Consider the following 18,947-nt stretch of genomic DNA (forward strand, 5'->3'; position numbering starts at 1 on the left):
TTTCAATTTACCTCTCTCAGCCCTCTCCCCCCACACATCCTATCCCTCCCCAGATAGGAAGTTAACATTATTTGCAGGAATATTCTACTGGGACTTTAACTCAGGGTCTAAGGCTGCTGCTGTTGCTGGCTGCTCAGTGGTGGCGGGGATGGGTGGTGGTGGGGTGAGGGACATGACTTTGCTGCTTTGGATGCAGGTCTGTAATTAGTTATCTGGATAATTAATTATGCAAATTATCTTGTAATTAATTATTCAGATAATTATCACAGGGCCCCTACTGCTCTTGACTTATAGTCACCCTTACTCTGAGCTGGGAGTTTCTTTCAATCTTATCTTTCTTTCTGAGCCAATCTATTTTTTACAGATTTCTCTACAATAGTAGTTCTCCAAGTATAGTATCTGAACAAACAGCATCAGCACAACCTGAGAACTTGTCAGAAATGCGAATTGTTTATCTATAATACTGCTGATGAGAATTTGGTTGTTTCTAGATTTTTGACTCTTATAAATAAAGCTGCTGTGAAATTCTTGTACAGGTGTTTCTGTGGACATATCTTTTCATTTCTATTGGGCAAATACCTAGAAGTAGAATTGTAAGACAAATCCAATCTGATGTAATCCCAAAATTCTTCCTAACTATGATCTACTAACAGTACAGTGTTATGGATTTATTCTTTTTATGGTTGCCAGATAAAATACAGTAAGTCCCAAATATTACATTTGTGACATATTTATACTAAAAAATTATTCACTGTTTATCTGAAATATAAATTTAACTGGTTGTTCTTTTTTTTGTTTTTTGTTTTTTTGCTAAATGTGCCAACCCTAATTCCTTTTTATTATCATTTATGTTATTTTAAGGGCTTCCGAAGGTGGGAGAAACAAGATTAACTTGTATAATTATTCCACCATCTTAATCCAAGATAAAAATTTGGCGGAAACTAAATAGCCTCATAATCCACTTACCAGTTGCCTCATTACTCTGCAAAATAAACTTCCCAAGCCAGTGAAAATTACCATCAGACAGTCTTCCTTCCTAACCCTAAACCAATATCTTATGTCTACAAAATATCATTTCAAATAGGCTCAGAGCAGAATTTGAGATAAGCAATTACTTTAGATAAGAAATTTTATTTTCTGTATTTAATGTTTAATTTGTGTTTTGACCATTTAAAATAATCATACATATATATACATATATATGTTTATATGTATATATATAGTCTAACACTCAGATTTCTATTTTTAAACCAAGATTAAAACACTTATACACTAGGAACTCTATAATTTTTTTCATTCTTGGGGATAAAATTCCTCACATAGCATGTAAGTCTATTGCTTGATTTTTATATATTAAACTTTTCATATAAGTTTTCAGAAACTCGTTAAACACAAAAATGGAACTGACTCCAAAAAGACGTAATGGGCAGAAAAAAGTTTTAGGTGTAACCATGAGACCGTTCGGCTAGAAAAATAAATATCTAGGTGTCCTATTAGCTTTCTGGCAAGCTTAACCAATTTTGTTACCCAACGGTAAGTTTTTACTAAAGAGTCCTAGCGTAGTTAATTCTCTCTTAGCAGTTATGGATGTCATGAGATTACTATACATTCTGCATATGAATATTTTGGACTTGCATTTCTTTGTCCTATAATTTTTTAAATGTGGCTCCTTTTACCCCACTGTTTTGGTACAATCTCTTGTGGTGAGTTGGTGGCAGGACACCACCCTGGCTTTGAGGCTTCTGGCAGAACATCATTCTTGTAGGGCTGTGGTTGCTACTAAGTTATTGCTGAAGAATCCTGTCCGAGGCCTATCCGCAGTTTGGGTTTTGCCTATGCATTGAACACTGTTGGTGGTTTTAGTGCCTCCATTGTTCCTATTTGAATTAAATGAAAACTCCTGTGAAATAGGATTTCCGGAGGTAGTAGGAAAAGACCCAGGTCCAATAATGCCCAGGTTGCTCTGCACAGATTGGATTTACTTCTGTTTAATTCAGCCATTCTCTAGAGAGGCAAGAAAAATTCTACTTCTAAATTTTTTTTTCATATCTGGTAGAAACATCAACGATAATAATAATAATAATCAACATTTACCATATATCGGCTTAAGTACTAGTCTACGAACTTAATATGTGTTACTTGATTAATAAGAGTCATAATCATAAACAGTATAATTTAGCAAACCTTGTCTATAAGGTGGGTGCTTTACCTACATTATTCAATCTTCACAACTTTTTGAGAGAGGTATTCAGAAACAAGGAAGTTGAGGCACTAACAAGTTAAGAAGCACATCCAAGATTAGACAGGTGGTAAATCATAGAATTGGGATTTAAACCCAGACCCTCAAGCCTTCTTCATGTAATGCAGTTGAACCAATTTTTATTCTTTTTTAAAAAAATAAATTTATTTATTTATTTATTTTTGGCTGCGTTGGGTCTTCGTCGCTGCACACAGGCTTTCTCTAGTTGCGGTGAGCGGGGGCTACTTTTCGTTGCAGTGCGCAGGCTTTTCTTGTTGCGGAGCACAGGCTCTAGGTGAGTGGGCTTCAGTAGTTGTGGCTTGTGGGCTCTAGAGTGCAGGCTCAGTAGTTGTGGCGCACGGGCTTAGTTGCTCCGTGGCATGTGGGATCTTCACGGACCAGGGCTCGAACCCATGTTCCCTGCATTGGCAGGCGGATTCTTAACCACTGGGCTACCAGGCAAGTCCCCAATTTGTATTCTTAAAAGTATGGTCACTTATCTTATTTAACTTTGACCAGAACTCCTGTGGAAAGAAAAGAAAATACTATTATCTCCATAATGTTAAAGTAAAATGAGATGTAAGAAGTTAAATAGTTTGCCCCACTTCCCATATTAATGGTAAAGTTAGCCTAGAGTGCCCACTTTCTGGCCGTTTAAGGCAATGCCTTTTCTACTATCCACCTACCCTATGACTGGGTGAGGTTACGTTAAGAAAATATATGTTTAAGTCCTTCCACTCAAAGCAAACCTTAGAGGGTCATCATCCTTGAATTCTTAGTTCCCACATAGTCATTGTTTATACCTAGTCTAAACCTGTTAAATATCTAAGAATCCAGAGAGCCTTAGTTTGTGCCAACAAACATTGATTTTTCAAAGGTAGAGTCCTCTACTGTTTTACTCTCCAAACCACACTTCCCAATAAAAATGATCTTCCACAAGTTCCAAAGTAAACGCCAGGCCTGGATCCCAGGCCGTGAGTTCTATGAGAGGGCGTCATCTACAACCCACCGGAAATTTGGCAGGTTGTTTAGACAACCCGTCTCCATCAAGCTGCCTTCGATGGCAAAGCCAGATGAGCTTCTTTGCACCAGTTGACCTTCTCTACTCATCTCTGCAGGGCTCTCCTCTTCTTTTACCCTAACCCTCCAGGTCAGATCTCCCTGGACAAATGCTCCTCCTTACCAAGAAGATACGTTGGCTCAAATGATCCAATAAATATGCTGGTCATTTTTCTGGGCAAATCAATGCTGTGTCACTTCAGATCTCTACAAAATGCCCTCCAACTGCTTGACAGCCCTATCCACTTACAATCAGAGTTCTTAAAACCTAGATGCAGGTTGAGCCCAGATTCTAATTTCAAATCTCTGTTGGCTCTCACTTGGGGTATGTCCTGTCTTCCATCTCCAGCTGGCCCACTATCATGCCCTTTCCTCTGGAATGAAGACTTCCCCACATTCATCTCCACATTCCTCACACTTGGAAGAGTGGAATTTATAGCGTGCTAACTCAGCCTTGTCTCAAAGAGCAAGCAAAGGGGAACTGGGTTCAGGGTTTGCCTGCTAGGCAGGAAGTAGTCAAAGCTCCAGTTTTTGAACTTTTCGCCCATTTTTTCCTCCTTTCCCTTTTGAAAGACTTGCCTTCTAGAGGTCTCTGCTTAACTTTTTAAGCACCCAGCACTTGATCACTGCCTGGTTAAGGTTCAGCAAAAAAAAAAAAAAAAAAAAAAAATGCCTAATGAAAGTTTTTCAATCAGATTCTTTCCCTGTTTCAAGCTACTCCCCAGCAGTCCAGTGGGAAGTTTTTTTTTTTTTTAATTTAATTTTATTTATTTATTTATACAGCAGATTCTTATTAGTCATCAACTTTATACACATCAGTGTATACATGGCAATCCCAATCTCCCAGTTCATTCCCCCACCGCCCACCACCACCACTTTCCCCCCTTGGTGTCCATACGTTTGTTATATTGGAGTACAGTTGATTAACAGTGTGTTAGTTTCAGGTGTACAGCAAAGTGATTCAGTTATCCATATACATGTATCTATTCTTTTTCAAATTCTTTTCCCAGTGGGAAGTATTTTTGAAAGATGCATTAACTCTTTTAGGCCACTAGGGTGTCATTAGGTAAATCACTGCCTATAAAATGACCTGCGAAATTATGTAAACTTCCAGTCAATTGCATTAAATTGCAGTGTGGATGCCCCTGAGCGTTCTCATGATTTTTAAGAGTTCCTGAAAGTGACATATACAAAGAGAGGACCTCATCACGTCAGTGTCCCCTCAGCCATTTGTTATTTTACAGAAAGCAGACACCTGGACTCATTTTCTCATTCATTCAACAAACATTCTTTGCGTCCCTGCTCAGAGCCAAGTATGAGTTAGGTGTGGAGGGTACACCAGGTAAACACAAAATAACAAAAATCCTTGCCTTCAAAGAGTCACAGGGCCTGAGAAGGGACTCAAGCCTCAAGTTGCATTTCTATTTCTGGTGTCTTGACTCGTCCTGAGAACTCCTGGAGGCTGTGAAAGTATTGCCCTTCTCTTCTCATTTAATCTCTCACCCCTACCACAGCGAGGTGGAAATGGAGACAGATCAGGTGCAAATTCCCCTTCCCTCCTAGAGTTCGTCATATCTTAACCTCTAGTCATCTCAGTTACCTTGTTCATAAAATAGTCAGTAATATTTAATGTCTCCTTTGCAGGGTTGTTGAAATTATTAAGAATAATATAAGTAAAGTACCTGGCAGACAGCGATTGTTTGATAAACAATGGTAGCTATTTTAATAAGAAATGGAAGGTGATACAGTAGTTGCCCAATAAGTTAACTGTAGCTATCACTATGGTAGTTCTTTGTCTTTAAGCCAAAACTCAAAGAGCTGATATATCAAGGTGAGGGTTAATGGATGGGGAGGATTATTCTCCCTGGCACCTGTCTCATCCTGTATCATGCAAACCTTGTTTGTGCAAACCTTTCTGTTCTGTCCTAAGGAGCTCAGGGTGTGTCTACTCCTCATGCTGGCCAAGTTCTACCTGCTGAAGCTTCCTGGGCAGCCAGGGGTCAAGCAGTTGGCAAAGGCAGGCCAGCCAGCTGCTGTGAAGTGATACTTCTGAAGGAAATCCTGGATCGGTCCTGCAAGGGAGTTGCAAACTGCCCGGGGTTAATCCAGGCTGCTCACCAGTGCCTCAGCTGCTCTCCCACTCTCTGCCGGGCAGCTGGGCAAGAACTCCAGGACGGCCACTCCCCACTGCCCAGGATGGCCAAAGGGAACGGTGGGGATTCCTCATCAGTACATGCTCTCTTTCCCAGAAAAGGGATTAAGCGTGCCCTGACAAAGTTTACCCTTCCATCAGTCTTTCTTGGGGAGTGAAGTGGGAGAGAAAAGGGACCTGAGAAGTCCATTCCCCCAATATCCTAAAAACCCCTGCAAGGTGCTCCATTCTGCCATCAAACACTGGATCTGAGCAAGCAATCTACTGGCATCACATGTGCCTGTGTTCTTGATAAAACGAGGAAAATCATGCCAACCTTAGTGGGTTGTTATAAGTACTAAATGAGAGATCACACGTGAAAGCAACTTACCCAACTGCCTGGCACATGGTAAGTACATAATACATGCTAGTTTTCCCTTTTCTGAATAATTTTGTAAGGAGGTATTGCATAATGTGAGGAAAAAAACCCGTAAGTCTCTATCAGAACCCTCTCATTGTAGGTGATCAAAACCTGACTCAAACTAGATTAGGAAAGAAAAAAAAAAGGAATCCACTGGCTCATGGAACTAATAGGCATGGCTAGGTTAGAGGCTCAAATGAAGTTTTCAGGGCTCTGTTTGTCTTTCTCCATACTTAGCTGGCTCTGCTTGGCTCTGCTTCTTTGTGCTGTTGGTCTCATACTCTCACAGGATCTCTCCATGTGGAAAGCAAGACAGCCATGGGAATCAGGATACAAAAGGACAAGGCACACACTCTCTCCTGGTGTCCATGTATTAAATCTCATGACAGGACTTTGGCCGTTTGTGGGTCACATGCCCATGTCTTAGACCAGGAGTCAACAAACTATGGCCCATGAGCCAAATCCAGCCTGTCTCCTGCTTTTGGACAGTAGGCAAGCTAAGAATAGTTTTGTCATTTTTTAAAAATGTTTATTTAATTAATTTATTTATTTTTATTTTTGGCTGCATCGGGTTTCCATTGTGGCATGTAAGATCTTCGTTGGGGCATGCGGGCTTCTCTCTAGTTGTGGCCTGCGGGTTTTCTCTCTCTAGTTGAGACACATGGGCTCCAGAGCGTGTGGGCTCTGTAGCTGTGGTGTGGTGCGTGGGCTTAGTTGCCCCGTGGCATGTGGGATCTTATTTCCCCGACCAGGGATCGAACCCACGCCTGCTGCATTGGAAGGTGGATTCTTTACCACTGGACCACCAGGGAAGTCCCAGTTTTGTCATTTTTAAATCGTTGGAAAAAAAGGAGGATAGTATTTTTACACCTGAAAATTATATGAAATTCAAATTTCAGTCTCCATAAATTTCAGTTTTATTGGACACACCACATCCATTCATTTATGAATTGTGTTTTCTGCTATCACAGTAGAATTGAGTAGTGGTGACAGAGACCTTATCTCTCACAAAGCCTAAAATATTTCTATCTGTTCTTTATAGAAAAATTTTGCTGACCCTGCCCTAGACCAATCATGGTAAACAGGAACATAAGACACTCTGATTGACCAGATCTGAGTCATGTGTCCACCCCAGTAGCTTGGAGACAGGTAGGGTATGGGTCTGCTCTAGCAAAACAATGGTGGGTAGGATGGTTTGCCCTGGAAGGAAGGGTACTCGGGAAAAGAAACAACAGGTATCCATAACAGTGTCAGATTAATATAAGTTTGGAAATCTTTTACTTAACTTCTTAGGACTTCAGTTTTTTTTATCTAGAGTGAAGTAGATAAGCTTTGCCCTTTGGGAGGGTAGTAATGATGTTGGCTAATATTCATTGAGCATTTACTCTGGGCTAATACTAAGTACTTTATGTATGTTGTCTCATGGAGGAAACCAAAGCTTAGAGAGGTTACATAGATTGCCCAGAGTTACGTGGTGAAGCAGGGCCAGGGCTTTGATGGGAAGCCATGTCTGTCCACCTGGAGGGCCCAGGCACATAACCACTATACCGCACTGCCTCCTTTTCAAGAGGATGAAGGGAGATGAGATATCATATAGGCTGAGCAGAGAGACTGATATACTGTGGGCACTCAGTTAAGATTAATTTCTTTTCTCCCTCTTTCCTGACTTTTCCCATTCACATTACGGAGATATAAATGAGCAAGGAATCCGTATGTACCATTCAAGTGTCCTGTTGCCTCTATCTTTTAAGTTAAAAAAAAAAGAAACCAAACCCCTCCCCTGCAAAAAAACTCCCTTTAATCAGTCTTGCTGTCAAAAAGGCAGAGTAAAAATAGTAAAAGTTCAGATAAGGGCAGTGAAAATAATTTGCAGCATGCATGGCAGAAGAGCATGGCATAAGAAGAGGAATTCCAAACCCTGGGATCATTTCATTTGAAAAGGAAAGCTCCCAGAGGCACAATGTTTACAGTATAATAAGCTGACGACAGGTATAGGAAAGACTAATCAGGACCTGGTATTTACTTTTCCCCCCAAATACAAGAACCAGACTGTTTCACGCATTGTATAATAGCCGTGTCACCTTCCACTTTGGAACACTATCAAAGTGAGCTTTACCCTCCCTTCCTACGGACTGTGGAGCCAAACCACACCTCCAGTCCCAATCAGTACACAAGACACTGCACTCTACACGTACTATTCAGAATCTGGAGGTTTCTAGCTGGAGGGTGTGTTGGGGCCATGTTATAGAGAAAGCTGAAGCCCAGTTAGGTGAAATAGTTTGTCCAAACTTGCACGGTGAACTCATGGCACATCTAGATTTAACCTGGCCTTGAGGTCAGAGAAGCTGGATTGAGATCCTGGCTAGACCTAAATGACATTTCTGAGACTCAGTATCCCCTTTTTTAACCATTTTTAACATAGTTGAAGAATCAAATAATAAAAGTGGCCTAATTCTTGGTTCAGGGTATTGGGTATTGTGGCTTAATTCTCAGTTCAGTGCTTTTTTCCCTAAGTCATTCTGCTCCTTGGATCGCCCAACAGAGGAAAAAAGTGCAATGCTGGATTGTTGGAAAAAAAAAATTGGAAGATGCTGCACCACCCCCTCTTTACTTCCCCTTACCAACAATAAAGTACAAACTTCAAAAGAAACAAACTTGAAAATGGTGAATGCTGGACTCAGAGACCTTTCCTGGAGTGGAACCCTGTGGTCAGATATTGGCCAGGGCAATCCTTGAGCAACTTGGTTGCCATCCAAGTCTGTTTTCAGTGGGGAATAAAGTTCATGTTTTGGAGGCAGTATCCTTGACTTTTTTATCCTGTTATTCAAATATTTCCTAATAATCTTCAGCATTTACACACTCAAGAGACCTTGAAGGAAAAGGATGCAGGACTCCAATCTTTTTTCCTTCCTTTTGCTAATGAATAGCTGTTTTCTTTCTGAATTCACTGGCCCTATCATCCTTTTTTTTTTTTTTTTTTCATTCAAGTAACCTTACAAGACAGAGGTCAAATAGCAAATGGAAAACTGTAAGTTACCAATTTCTGGTTTGGGCTTAATGCTATGTGTGCCTTTTCAACGTGAAAAATCTAAGTAGAGAGGAATTGACGTTTTAGCAAATATATACATAATGCATAAATTAGTTGGAATAAGTGTGGGTGTTTCTGGTGCCACCTGTTGGTCACACTGTGAGATTGACCGATACACAGTATTGTTGGTCATGAAAACGAATATAAAATGGAATTTATGCTGTAGCTGTCACAGTTATGTATTTCAGCAGGCTGGCTGAATGTTGAAATAGGGTGACTGTTGCTTGAACAGTATCTTTACTCACAGCTACTTGGAAGTGCAGGACTGTTTTGCTGTTGGTTTATTCACCAACTAAATGTGTAGAGAAGAATATATAATGAAGCATAATCTCTGGGAACTCCGAGATTAATGAACCAATACTCCGATTCAAATGATTTTTGTGTCTTGTGGTTCAGAACTGGTGTTGGTGCCCTGCCCAGATCCCTTTTACCGGCCAGCGCACCCACGCAGTTTCCCTGAGCTACTGGGAGAGTTGGCTAATACAATTCACAGCTACTCCCTTCTCTGGAGAAGTGCCCTTGGCTAAGAGCGAGCCACCTTGAGCAAATGGGAGCCACCTCGACCGGGAAGCTACGTACACAGGCACACAGACATGTGGCCTCCACGGCCAGTGGCCAAAAAATGACTGTCATGGGGATGCAAAGGGCCAGCCCTCCTAGCTTTAAGGCGAGATGAACCCTCTGGTGCAACTTGTGTTCCAGAGCTCCCCATGGGATCAAGCCAAAGCTAGACTCCAGCTGAAGCCAAATTCTTGTTTAGCCCTTTTCCCCTGTCATAACTGTTTCTCTCCTTCTGCTTGAAAACACGCAGTAAATCACTTGAAACCAACACATCTCAGGCTCTGCTTCTAAGGAACCTGACCTATAGCAAGAACTATCCCATGGAAAAATGTATGTGTGTAATGATAAAATTCATGAGAGCAAAACAGGCCTTTGGGTCTGTGAATGTGGTTTTCCCAACGTGTTTGGGAAGAAACACCGAACAAAGCAGCCCTTCTCCATAGGCGGCAAAGCCCAGACGGAAGGACAGCAGCAGTGATACTGCACTGTGGGACAAAAGACCTGAGTGATGATATAAAATATATCCTTGCAGTGGCACTATGCCTGAGTTTTCTCAGAAATGCGTTTAGTTTCAAAATAGTACGTCCATGCTGGCATTAGACCTAGTGCTCCCAGGGGCAATGAAAAATAACCCGGAATTGGAGGACTTGAGGCTTTACACATTTCTATATCTGCTGGAGGAACCAGACCTTTTTGGCTTGTGCCAAAGGAGCACTTTGGGGAAAGGAAAAAACTCTGCCAGAGGACAATTTTGGAAATCTCAGAAGAATTGTTGGTTGATTTAATTGGGTTTTAGTTGTAGAAGTTCCAGCTGGTTCTCCAGAAGTGGCGACGCCAAGTAAGAAGTGGGGAGCTTTGGGGCTAGTCAGGCCTGGGTTTGAATTCTCCTCGACTTATTAACTCAGTTTCCTCATCTACAAAATGGGTATCATAATATTTATCTCCCCAAATTGTGGAGAGGTTAGATTTAGTGTCATTTCAGCACCTGGTATATAATGGTCAGTGAGTAAAGGGTAAGTATTTTTTTGTACTCAAGCTGTAGCATCTACTGAGCAGTCTAACCTCTGTCACTAATAAACGCAATATTTTTAGTTTATTTATTCAGCGTGTTTCCAACCCAGTGGGAAAAAAAGATGCTGTTTATTTAGGGCCTTATTAGGGACCCCCTAAAAAGCTATTTTAATTTTTAAAAATAAACCCTCAGGTGACTGAGATCATCACTTGGAGAAAGCCAAGGGAAGGGTCTCATATAATGAAAGGCCATCCTGTATGGTTGAGAAGATTGTATACAGTGTACAAAGGCACCCCACTGTGGGCAAGTGGGGCTACAATCTAGCTTTCCTTCTCTCACCAAGCCATGAACCCCTTGGGCAGGGTCCACCTAGAGGGGATAATTTACTAATTCTCACAGAAAGTGGGTTGGAAGCAGCCCTGACATTGTTCATGCCCTTTGTCAGGGTTAAGGTCCCTCTTGTGAGTGGAAGGGACCATGAGCACCTCCTGAAGACAGTACCAAAGCATCATACTCTCTAGACTCAACCTCTTCCCACCTACATGCCCTGTGCTCAAAGATAAAGCCTACCAGTGACATTTGGGCCACAGTGATTAGCTGGCAGGGGTTACCTCAAAATAGGGTGCCTAGTTCAGACATTATTAGTAATACTCAAGGTAAGGTCTGAAAAATTACTGAAGCCATCACTTGGGGTTCTTGATGGAAGATATTATTGCCTGAGCCATACACCTGACCTTCTAGATTCTAGACTGGCTAGAGGTTAAATTAGGGAACAGCTGTTGAAATAATATTAATAATTTCTTCACAGGCTTACTCACCATAAAGAAGGCTTTCTTGGTCAAGGATTCCCTTCATTCACAAAATCTACATAGGAGCCATGGTGAAGAGTTGAATGTTCCTTGGAGAGGCTCTTCCTCTTGGAAGAAGCCCAGAGATACTGACAGCCATAGACTTCCTTTCCCTTGTTAACCCCCTTCCACTCCACATCCCATTCCCCAGCATGTACACAAAATTATCTCTCATGAGATTCCTCTTTCTCTCTCCCTTTCTCATTTATGGTCTATGATGTGTAGAAAAACACATCTTTCAGCAGGCAGAGGCAGCTAGGTGATGGTTATCTGTCCTTAAAATTCTTGTTTATCCTTCAGAATCACATTTAGCATTTTATAATGCTCTTCCTAGAGCCCTGGGTTACCCAAGCCCTTCCAAGTAACTTAAGTCTGCCCTTGGTGGAAATCCTGACAGTCAGGGAATGTTCACATGATGGGTTATAAAGTTAATGATGTCTTCAATATAACATAGGCCTTAAATAATAGTAGTTAATATTTAAACACCTTAACATAAGGTTTGCCAATCAAAGAACCAAATTGAACTGTCCTATAACCAACAACTATAACATGGGGTATACATCTAGAGTTGTGTCAATTCACTTTACCCAGTTCATAGGTAATTACTTCCAAGTGGGCTTCAATGCCACTGAAGAACAAATCCATGAAAAGATATAATCTAAGAAAGATTCAACACCTGTGCTAGGAGCTAGGGATAAAGATAAAGTAAACATGGTCTCAATATTCAAGAAATTCATAATCTAGGGAGTTCCCTGGCGTTCCAGTGGTTACGACTTGGTGCTTTCACTGCTGTGGCTCTGGGTTCAATCCCTGTTCAGGGAAATAAGATCCCACAAGGCTCATGGTGCAGCCAAAAATAATTAATAATAATAATTATAATAATAATAGAAATTCACAATCTAGTAGAATAATGACTATGGAAGCACCCTGTGACAAAAAGACTATACCAATTAAGGGATTATCATTATTAAGAAGAGAGTCTTGTACTATAATTTAGATGCTGAGAGGAAAATAAATATTTACTAACCACCATTAAATTTTCACAACAATCCTACTGGTTTGATTGCTGGATCAGTTATAGTGCCTTCATGGGCAAGAAATAAGAAAGAAACCCAACTAAAAGTGGCTTCCACAAGAAGAAAAATGTATTATCTCACTTAACCATAAGTTTAGCCATAAGGACTACTGGGGTTGATTAATTCAGTAGCTCAATCATATCTGTAAGAACCCAAGTTCTTTTCACCTTTCTGTTCTGTCATTGTATTAGGGCTCTTCAGAAAAATAGAACCAACAGAATATATATACATATATCAGATTGGGTATGGAACCTGACTAGTCCCAAGATCTGCGGGGTGAGTTGGCAAGCTAGAGACCCAGGAGAGTTGTTGGTGTAGTTACAATCTGAAGTCTAGCAGGCTCAAGACCCAGGAAGAGCCAATAGTTCAGTTCTAGTCTGAAAGGAGGAAGAAAACTGATCTCCCAGATCAAAGGCAGTAAGGCAAGAGGAATTTTCTCATTTCAGGGGAGGGTCAGCCTTCTTATTCTATTTAGACCTACAACTGACTGGATGAGGTCCACCCACATTAGGGAGGGCAATCTGCTTTACTCAGTCCATTGACTTAAATGTTAAACTCATTCAAAAATATCCTCACAGAAACACCCAGAATAATGTTTAACCAAATATCTGGGCACCCTGTGGTCCAGTCAAGTTGACACATAGAATTAACCACATATTCATCATCAGCATTTGGTCTGCACTCTTCTGGGTAGCAAAATGGCAGCAACAGTTCCAGCCATCACATCCTCACTCAACATCCAAAAGCTGGAGTAAGAAGAGGCAGATGTTTTTGCTATACCCTTTCTAAAAGTTAGGAAAAACATCCCCAAAGATGAGCCCTCCATACCTACCCCTCATTTGTACTTCCATCTCATTGGCTAGAATTATGTCGTATGCCCATTCCTAAGCCAATCACTTGCAAGGGGAGAGATTTACCCCCATGCCCTAGAACCAGGAAAGGGCTCGTCTTCCTCTGAAGCACTTGACAGTCTAATACATTGTTGTTAGAAAGGAAAAAAAGGTTTGGATGGGGCAAGTAGGGGTTGGGGGTAGCTACTGGCTAAACAACTAACAGTGTCTGCCATAATTTCTATTATGCCATTTTAAAGATATGGACACTGAGGCTCAGAAAGGTTGAATTGATCAGCACCACCCAGCTAGAACTATCAAGTTAAAATTTCCAATCAGATTTCTCTGGCTCTAATTTGCTTGCTCTATTTATAGGTCTAACTGTAGACAGACCTATCTCTGCCCCATACTGTAACCTTGAGCAAGTGCCTTAATCCCTCCAAATCTTCTGTCACTGATAAATAGACACAACAGTAGTCCTGACCTTTTAGAGTATCATATTAACTTAGGTCATGTATGTAAAGCACTTTAGCTATTATTTATTGCCACCGCATAGTAAAAAGAACACACACTGTACAACTCCAGGAGGCACTATTCACCTAGAATATAAGACAAATTATGCCCCTGGAATTTCACCATAGCATCACCCTTACTAAGAGGCATAGAAAACTTACCTCTAGAATGAGGAGTGGAGAATTCTTGGATTTAAGTACGACAACACAGGCAAGTTTTAACTCAGTGCCACAACAAACAGGTGAAGGAAAGACAACAGAATTTTCCAAGCCTAATGGTAAGAACCTTTATATATGTGTGCCTTATATTCTCACAAAATCCCTAGGATGATAAAGAAATTTTGTTATTGCTTTTGTTTTTCCTGTAGAGAGTTACTATGGTAGGGCTTAATTCTAAAAAGGAAACAGAATTTCCTGATTTCCTTGCTGGAAGATATTGTCAGTCAGTCAACACCCTTTCCAGGGGGCTCATTGTGTCCCTCGTATTCTAAGTGCCAGGGCTTCAGCATGATGTAGGAGGTACTGGGCTGCAAAGTCAGAAGGTCTGGGTTCTAGCTTTGCTCTGTGTCCAGCTAGCAATATCAAAGTGAACAGTCAATGATCATGTACTTTTCTCTCTGTATCCACATTTATCCGTAAATAGGGTGACAAGGTAGACTCATTGGTCTCTAAGGTATCTTCCAGTTCTGACATTCTCTGAGCCACTCCCACCGCTCTGGCCTCGTGGGGATGCTGCAAGTCAGACTTCATTAGCAGCGATATCTCAGCTCACCCCTCAAGAGAGGCTTAAACAGTCACAGAAGCAGAAATGAGGAAGCCATTCAACACAGCTCTTCTGAAACACAATGTATGGACAAGGAGGAAGGAGAAATGGGTCGGCTGAGGTAGAGGAGTGATTGGCTTCTCTGAAGGGCAGGCAGGTGAGGCAAGTCTAGTCATCCTCAGTGCACGAGTGGTCACGTGTGGCAGTGCTACTGAGAACGAGAAAGGGCCTGGTTTACAGAACAATCTATGACCTTGCTCCCCGTATATGCAATCTGAAGCCTCGGGTCTGAGTAATGGGTCTGCTGCTGTTTACCCATAACCTGGTTTCCACAGCAATCCTGGTTTCTCCAGTAAGGAGGTGGAAGGAAGACGGTGTGGTGTGATGTGATGGGAGGAGTCCTGGAAGCAGGGTAAAGGATATCTAGTTTTAGCCCCATCTTGGACAAGCCATCTGCACCCATTGGGTCTCAGATTCTTTATCTGTTGAGTTCTGCAGAAGATGATCTGGAAGGTTCCTTCCAGGTCTCTGGTGATCTAACAGATGTTATCAACTGCTACTGTGTCTTTGCATGTATCTGAAAATTGTTTTCTTAAAATGTATCTCTTCTTGTTTTATCTTTATTTTTATTATTTATTATTATTATTATTATTTTTGGCTGTGCCCTGCGGCATGCGGGATCTTAGTTCCCTGACCAGGGATCGAACCAGTGCCCACTGCAGTGGAAGCGCAGAGTCTGAACCACTGAACCACCAGGGAAATCCCCTGTCTCTTCTTGTTTTAGAACAGAAATGGTATAGTTTCTTGAAGGCAAAAGAGATAATGAAGAAAAACTGGAGCAAGGAGGTCGAAAATTCAGTCACATTCTTGAAACTGAAAAATTGAGGGCAATTGAAGGAAAATCAGATAAAAATGCAGGCATCTGTAAATTCCCAGGATGTGATACATGAGGGATCCTTAATGTCTGTCCTATTTGGGGGAGCAATTCCAATTACCTTATCAGTGCCCACAGGAAGGACTCGTAAATGGTTAACTGATTAACTTTAGTATCAATATAACAACTAGGCAAGGAGTAGGTGATTATAAAAGTTTCCTTGCAGTTCTAATATCTGGATACATTTTGCACCCAGAGGACACTTGTGGAGGCAACAAAGCCTCAAAAGTAGGATGCATAATGGTCAGGTGAACCTGTGTTGGAATAATATCAACTAAGCTATTTACAGCGGGACCCCAGGCAAGTTTTTAGTCTCGCAGGCACTGTGTTTCCTCATCTGTAAAATGGAGAGAATAACAGTAGGTACCATCCAGGTTTGTTCACTTAACAAATATTTACTGAACACCTACTAGGCACCAGGGATATATTAGTGAATAACACAGATAAGACCCTGTCCTCATGGAGATTCTTTCTAGTTAGGAGAGAGACAAAGTTAATAAATAAGTAAGTAAATAACCAAGACAGTGATAGGCATCAATAAGTGCTGTGAAGGAAATAAAACAGAGGAAGGAGTGAGTGACTGAAGGGAAGGGGGAGAGACATGAGTGTTCAGGGCAGACCTCACAGAGGAAATGACATTTGTCAGGAAGGAGCAGCCATGGGAAGCTGGGGGAGAGTGGCCTTCTAGGCTGAGGAGACAGCAAAGCCTCTATGGCAGGAACTAGCTGGGTATGTTTTAGGAATAGAAGGAAGGTCGCTGTAGCTGGAGTGCGTTGAGCAAGGCAGAGGGTGTGACCGAAGCGGAGGGAGATGGGGCCAGATCTTATGGGACTTTGTAGGCCTGATACATTTTAATCCAACAGCAATGGGAAACCACTGACAGGCTTTCAGCAGGAGAGGAAGCTGATGGTGGAAGCTGATGTGTAAAGACGGCCCTGTTTGCTGAATAGAGAAGAGACTGCCAATGAGCAGGCCTGTTAGGAGTCAGTTGTGAATGAGGGGTGATAAGGGCTGGGCAGTTGGTGGTGGTGGAGACGGACAGAAGTATTGATAATTCAATACTTTAGGATATACTCTGGAGGGCAAGTGGATTAAATGAGGTCATCTAGGCTTCCCTGGTGGCACAGTGGTTGAGAATCTGCCTGCTAATGCAGGGGACACGGGTTCGAGCCCTGGTCTGGGAAGATCCCACATGCCGCGGAGCAACTAGGCCCGTGAGCCACAACTACTGAGCCTGCGCATCTGGAGCCTGTGCTCCGCAACAAGAGAGGCCACGATAGTGAGAGGCCCGCGCACCGCGATGAAGAGTGGCCGCCGCTTGCCACAACTAGAGAAACCCCTTGCACAGAAACGAAGACCCAACACAGCCAAAAATAAATAAATTAATTAATTAATTAAAAAAAAAAAAAGAAAGCCCTTAAAACATTTCATTTGGAGACAAATCAGTAAGCAAATTAAAAAAAAAAAAAATGAGGTCATCTATGTAAAACACCAAACACCGTGCCTGATATGAAGGGGCTCAATCAAGTGCTTGGATAGATAATAGGATCTGGTGTAGCAGGCCTGTTGCAATTCCATAAGTCAAACAGGAATTTGGCAAATACTTAGGTCACAGAGCAGGTTAGCAAGCTGGTTCAACCACTCATTTATTATGTGCCACTTGGGCAAGTCACATTTGGGACCTCAGTTTCCCCATTCAGAAATGAGGAGTGGACCAGGTGAACTCTAAGGCAGCTGCTAGAGCTTACATCCTATGAGTCTTTTTTTATAGGATGTATCAGTCAGGGTTTGATCGAAGAAGCAGAGTCACTTTGGGTAAGGTAGAATCAAGAATTTATAAAAAGCATCAGACCTCACAAAACTGTGGAAGCCAGTGCAGTACTCTGCAAGGGTACTGGGCCTGAAGTCAGTACAGATCAACCAGGCCTGCAGTCAAGAAGGAAAGCTGGGCAAAAAGTTTGGGAAGTTGAGGGCACACTGGAACCACAGGGACAAGCTGGATCCTGTGTCTGTCTCTAACCATCTCTAATCTTGAGGATGCAGGTGACCTGCAAAAGCTCGAGCCCTTGGCCACAGAATTACTCAAGCACCTGGCCCAGGACTCAGAGAAGCTGAAGGACATAGCGCAGGTCCAGATCCTGCCAGCAAGTGAGCCAGCAGTTAGGGACAACATCCATGAACTGCCACCGTACCTGGCACCCAACAATGACTTTCAGAGCATAAAGCGCTGCTTCACTTCCACCTCCCCAGTCTTGGGCTAATTTCTCTTGTGGCCAGTCCCAATCTAGAACCATGCAAGAAAGGGAATTCTGGAAAATGTAGTTCTACTGTAACTAAATGGACACAGTACAAAGCTACCAGAGTCACTCTCTGTCAACTTGGCAGTCACACACCCTTCTTTTAACCATACTTAACTTCTTATTTATTTATTTATTTGGTTGCACCAGGTCTTAGTTGCCACACGTGGACTCCTTAGTTGCAGCGTGCGAACTCTTAGTTGTGGCATGCATGTGGGATCTAGTTCCCTGACCAGGGATCGAACCCGGGGCCCCTGCATTGGCGGCACAGAGTCTTATCCACTGCGCCACCAGGGAAGTCCCCATAGTTAACTTCTTTTTTTCTTTTTTAATTAATTAATTTATTTATATATTTTTATTTTTGGCTGTGTTGGGTCTTCGTTTCTGTGCGAGGGCTTTCTCCAATTGTGGCGAGCGGGGGCCACTCTTCATCACGGTGCATGGGCCTCTCACCGTCATGGCCTCTCCCGTTGCGGAGCACAGGCTCCAGATGCGCAGGCTCAGTAGTTGTGGCTCACGGGCTTAGTCGCTCTGCAGCATGTGGGATCTTCCCAGACCAGGGCTCGAACCCGTGTCCCCTGCATTGGCAGGCAGATTCTTAACCACTGCGCCACCAGGGAAGCCCAACCTCTTCTTTTTAAAAAAAAATTATTTATTTATTTATTTTTGGTTGTGTTGGGTCTTCGTTGCTGCGTGCAGGCTTCATCTAGTTGCGGTGAGCTGGGGCTACTCTTTGTTGCGATGCGCGGTTTTCTCATTGCAGTGGCTTCTCTTGTTGCAGAGCATGGACTCTAGGTGCACTGGCTTCAGTAGTTGTGGCTTGCAGGCTCTAGAGCGCAGGCTCAGTAGCTGTGGTGTACAGGCTTAGTTGTTCCGAGGCACGTGGGATCTAGTTCCCTGACCAGGGCTCAAACCCGTGTCCCCTGCATTGGCAGGTGGATTCTTAACCACTGCTCCACCAGGGAAGCCCTTTAACTTCTAAATAAAAATGGCAAAATCATGCTTCCATGTAACATGACCCAACTGTCCCCCATGCAACTGAAAACATTACCCCATCTAAAGTCCCTTTATTCATCTTTGGGTAGTCATTCTTTCTCTAGCAGAGTCACACTCTCTTTTGATTATTTTGTTACTTACTTCTGTTGCGGTTCTATGTTGCTGAATAACAAACCAACC

The 18,947-nt window shown here is 42.3% G+C and overlaps 1 long non-coding RNA gene across 1 annotated transcript in view; it reads left to right on the plus strand.

The window, feature by feature from the left end:
- LOC309636779 overlaps positions 1 to 8,497 on the plus strand; it is a 41,092-nt gene extending 32,595 nt beyond the window's left edge. Inside the window, exons 2-3 of the long non-coding RNA XR_014250219.1 lie at positions 1 to 6,999; positions 8,365 to 8,497. The exon at positions 1 to 6,999 is cut by the window's left edge and continues 1,595 nt beyond it. This is a non-coding gene — a long non-coding RNA (uncharacterized lncRNA). The remainder of the gene's footprint in view (positions 7,000 to 8,364) is intronic.
- Positions 8,498 to 18,947: the final 10,450 nt, after the last annotated feature.

Source organism: Balaenoptera physalus (assembly GCF_965194825.1).
Source record: "Balaenoptera physalus genome assembly, chromosome: 10".
Classification (NCBI taxonomy): Eukaryota; Metazoa; Chordata; class Mammalia; order Artiodactyla; family Balaenopteridae; genus Balaenoptera; species Balaenoptera physalus.